Genomic DNA, 4,276 nt, shown 5'->3' with positions numbered 1-4,276 from the left:
ATTCTAGATCACTACTGCAATCTATAGATCATTCTAGGACACTACTGCAATCTATAGATCATTCTAGGACACTACTGCAATCTATAGATCATTCTAGGACACTACTGCAATCTATAGATCATTCTAGATCACTACTGCAATCTATAGGTCATTCTAGATCACTACTGCAATCTATAGATCATTCTAGGACACTACTGCAATCTATAGATCATTCTAGGACACTACTGCAATCTATAGATCATTCTAGATCACTACTGCAATCTATAGATCATTCTAGGACACTACTGCAATCAATAGATAATTCTAGATCACTACTGCAATCTATAGATCATTCTAGGTCACTACTGCAATCTATAGATCATTCTAGGACACTACTGCAATCTATAGATCATTCTAGATCACTACTGCAATCTATAGGTCATTCTAGGTCACTTCTCATTCCATTTCTAACTACTGTAGTTTCTCACCAATTGGAAAAGGCAACATGTAGAAATCCTGAAACAGTTTATTTCAAATCAAACTGAAGGCACACTGTTTGCATAGGTCCGATGGTAGATGGTGAATTTCAACAATAAATCAAAGAAAATGTCATTATTTTATATACATAGATTTTAGGGGCTTGACTATAACTGGGTAGATTCTGCTGTCCTATGCATCACATTTCAAAAGATAACATACTTGTAGGTAGTTATACAGGAACAATTAACCTTCAAGGTGTACAAATATACATTCATTCAGTCAGTCAGAAGACCTGTATTTAGCACCCAACACAACAAGAACAGTACAATATACAAAACATAAAAAAACACAAAGTCTTACCAAAACAATATGTCATTTTCTAATAGTTACTGCAACATTTGAGATGTCCCTCGTCTTAGGCCAGCCTATCGTTTATTCACATACTAGAAGCATTAAGCATCATTCTGTGCGTGGCGTTGTCGTAATATAAGACTTCAGACTCATGCTCCTGTATAAACCATATACAGTACATTGACTTTAAACACCAATTTATTTGCTCTGAAGCTTTGCAAATAAATACACCTGAAACAGCATATGATACTGTTAACCCATGGTATAAGGTAGCATCCACAAGAACTAAATGAGTCGGTAAAGTCCAGTCTTTAAATATTACAAGTATACAGGACACCTGGTTTCAAGAGGTAAGGCAAGACATAGCCTGGCATCTAGCCTAGTAGCCAGAGATGTTTCTTAATCAGACAACTCCTTTGTCTTTGTTGTTGGAATTAAATAAAAACACTGAGATGGGCCAACAGAGGAGGCTTCCCTGGACAGATCTGAAATGGAACCATATTCCCTATATAGTGTAGTACTTTTAGGTTGCCATTTTGGACTGAGTGTGTCCAGCTGTGGCCCTCCTCTCTCCTTTGCCACAGTGTCATGTTCTTCATAAAGGCTGATGGTCTTCTTTGGACACAGGTGGAAAAACATCCAGCTCACAGAGAGAGAAGAGATACCTAGTTAGATGTCCAGTAATCTCACTGAGCTCAGGGTTCCAGTGTTGGTCCTCATCTCCTCCCTGAGATCATGTTTTGGGATCTAGAAAAGAAAGTGGAACGTCATGAAAATAACAGATCTGTTGATAATTATGCCTAACTTTTCTGTTGCTTTGGAATCTAGAACAGAAAATAGACTCACAACTAGTGCACTATAAAGGAAAAGGGGTTCCATTAGGGACACAGCCTAACAAAAGACGTTGTGATGTTCTTGAGATTCTGCACTTACCTGCTGGGTTTCTTCTGTCCACCAGGTGGCGCCAGATCGGACTTTCCTCTCTGTAACACATCTGATGATATTTGGAGTTTGGAGAGCGGGCAGGGGGGTGGGGGTCTGTTGGGGGGGTCAGGTCTGTGTGTGTGAGGTGTTGAGGGGGAGGACTGGGGGCTGGGGGGCAGGATGGCTGGAGGAAGGGGCTGGAGGGGTCCTTTCTGCTGGGCTAGGTGGCTGGGGATGGGAGGAGGTTTAGGCTTGGGCTGCGGCAGAGGCTGGAGAGAGGGCTGGGGCTGGAGGAAGGGTTGAGGCTGGGGCTGTAGATAGGGTTGGGGCTTGGGCTGGAGGGATGGTTGGGGCTTGGTCTGGAGGGATAATGGGGGCTTGGGCTGGAGAGCGGGTTGGGGCTTGGGCTGGAGGGAGGGTTGAGGCTGGGGCTGGATAGCGGGTTGGGGCTGGGGCTGGAGAGATGGTTGGCGCTGGGGCTGGAGGGAGGGTTGGGGCTTGGGCTGGAGAGAGGGTTGGGGCTTGGGCGGGAGGGAGGGTTGGGGCTTGGGCGGGAGGGAGGGTTGGGGATGGGGCTGGAGGGAGGGTTGGGGATGGGGCTGGAGGGAGGGTTGGGGCTTGGCATGGAGGGATGGTTGGGGCTTGGGCTGGAGGGAGGGTTGGGGCTGGGGCTGGAGGGAGGGTTGGGGCTGGAGAGAGGGTTGGGGCTGGGGCTGGAGGGAGGGTTGGGGCTGGGGCTGGAGGGAGGGTTGGGGCTTGGGCGGGAGGGAGGGTTGGGGATGGGGCTGGAGGGAGGGTTGGGGCTTGGGCTGGAGGGAGGGTTGGGGCTTGGGCTGGAGGGAGGGTTGGGGCTGGGGCTGGAGGGAGGGTTGGGGCTGGAGAGAGGGTTGGGGCTGGGGCTGGAGGGAGGGTTGGGGCTGGGGCTGGAGGGAGGGTTGGGGCTGGGGCTGGAGGGAGGGTTGGGGCTGGGGCTGGAGGGAGGGTTGGGGCTGGAGGGAGGGTTGGGGCTGGGGCTGGAGGGAGGGTTGGGGCTGGGGCTGGAGGGAGGGTTGGGGCTTGGGCTGGAGGGAGGGTTGGGGATGGGGCTGGATGGAGGGTTGGGGCTGGGGCTGGAGGGAGGGTTGGGGCTGGGGCTGGAGGGAGGGTTGGGGCTGGAGGGATGGTTGGGGATGGGGCTGGAGGGAGGGTTGGGGTTGGGGCTGGGATAGAGCCTGTCTCTGCTGGGCTATGTAAGGAGGGGGTTGAACTGTGGGACAGAAGACAGGGTGCCTGGTGGAGAGGCTGGGACAAGGTGTGGATGGACTCTGTGAAGGACAAACAATCACTCACAGCATTACTGTCAGAACATTTCCAAGTATTATTTTGTTATTTACCTGTCAAGAGTACCCTCTTTTTAGCATTGACTGTACCGCACTGTACATACCACGTACTGTGGTGTAACAGGTGAATGAACAGATCCCCTCACCAGCCTGTCTGAGCCATGTCTTGTCAGTAGGAAGGTAGGGTTGGCATGGCTGTTGGCAAGACTGTTGGCAAGGTGACCATTGGCAAGACTGTTGGCTTGTAGATGTTTGGCTTCAGCAGGGACTGAACATCTGACTGGACAACTAAGGAGTAAAACACAGTGCTTTTAATTCTTGAAGTTCAATTTGAGATGTTGTTTACTGTGCAATGTCTATGTTGCATATTTGCTTTGAATAAAATAGGACAAATCCAAACAGTTAAAGATGTGAAAACAATAGAAAGACTGAGTTACACACATTGTCTTGGGTGGTGGGACCGAGGTCTTCAGAGGAAAGTTTTTATGTAGTTTATGGCTGTAGCAGCACCACAGTCCCACAGCAGCCAATAGGACAAAGAGAACCAAGGGGAGGAGCAACAGGACAGGACGTATACTGCCTATAAACACAAATAGCATCAACAACGGAGGTCAGAGCAAACCTGTAAGATATGACTTGAAAACCAACAATCAAATATATGTGGTTTAACCTAGTGGTCTTTTGCAACACCACATCAGTTACACTGGCAAAAAGAAGTATGTGAACCCTTTGGAATTAACTCAATTTCTGCATAAATCGGACATAAAATTTGATCTGATCTTCATCTAAGTCACAACAATAGACAAACACAGTGTGCTTAAACTAATAACACACAAATTACTGTATTTTTCTTGTCTATATTGAATACCTAATTTAAACATTCAGACTGTAGGTTGGGAAAAGCATGTGAACCCCTAGGCTAATGACCCCCTAGGCTAATGACCCCTAGGCTAATTGGAGTCAGGAGTCAGCTAACCTGGAGTCCAATCAATGAGACGAGATTGGAGCTGCACTGCCCTATAATAAACACTCACAAAATGTGAGTTGACTATTGTGTGAACCATGCCTCGAACAAAAGAGATCTCAGAAGACCTAAGATTAAGAATTGTTGACTTGCATAAAGCAGGAAAGGGTTACAAAAGTATCTCTAAAAGCCTTGATGTTCATCAGTCCACAGTAAGACAAATTGTCTATAAATGGAGAAAGTTCAGCCCTGTTGCTAC

General features: G+C 47.7%; 1 long non-coding RNA gene across 1 annotated transcript; it reads right to left on the bottom strand.

The window, feature by feature from the left end:
• Positions 1–489: 489 nt before the first annotated feature.
• On the bottom strand, positions 490–2,171 carry LOC110504608. The gene is made up of 2 exons (XR_002470621.2): positions 1,744–2,171; positions 490–1,557 (listed from the first exon to the last, which is right to left on the bottom strand). It is a non-coding gene; the product is annotated as an uncharacterized LOC110504608 (long non-coding RNA).
• Between the last annotated feature and the right edge of the window lie 2,105 nt (positions 2,172–4,276).

The sequence above is a fragment of the Oncorhynchus mykiss genome, chromosome 14 (genome assembly GCF_013265735.2).
Source record: "Oncorhynchus mykiss isolate Arlee chromosome 14, USDA_OmykA_1.1, whole genome shotgun sequence".
NCBI lineage: Eukaryota > Metazoa > Chordata > Actinopteri > Salmoniformes > Salmonidae > Oncorhynchus > Oncorhynchus mykiss.
The sequence above is the reverse complement of the archived record's forward strand: the minus strand, read 5'-3'. Positions and strand labels throughout refer to the sequence as shown.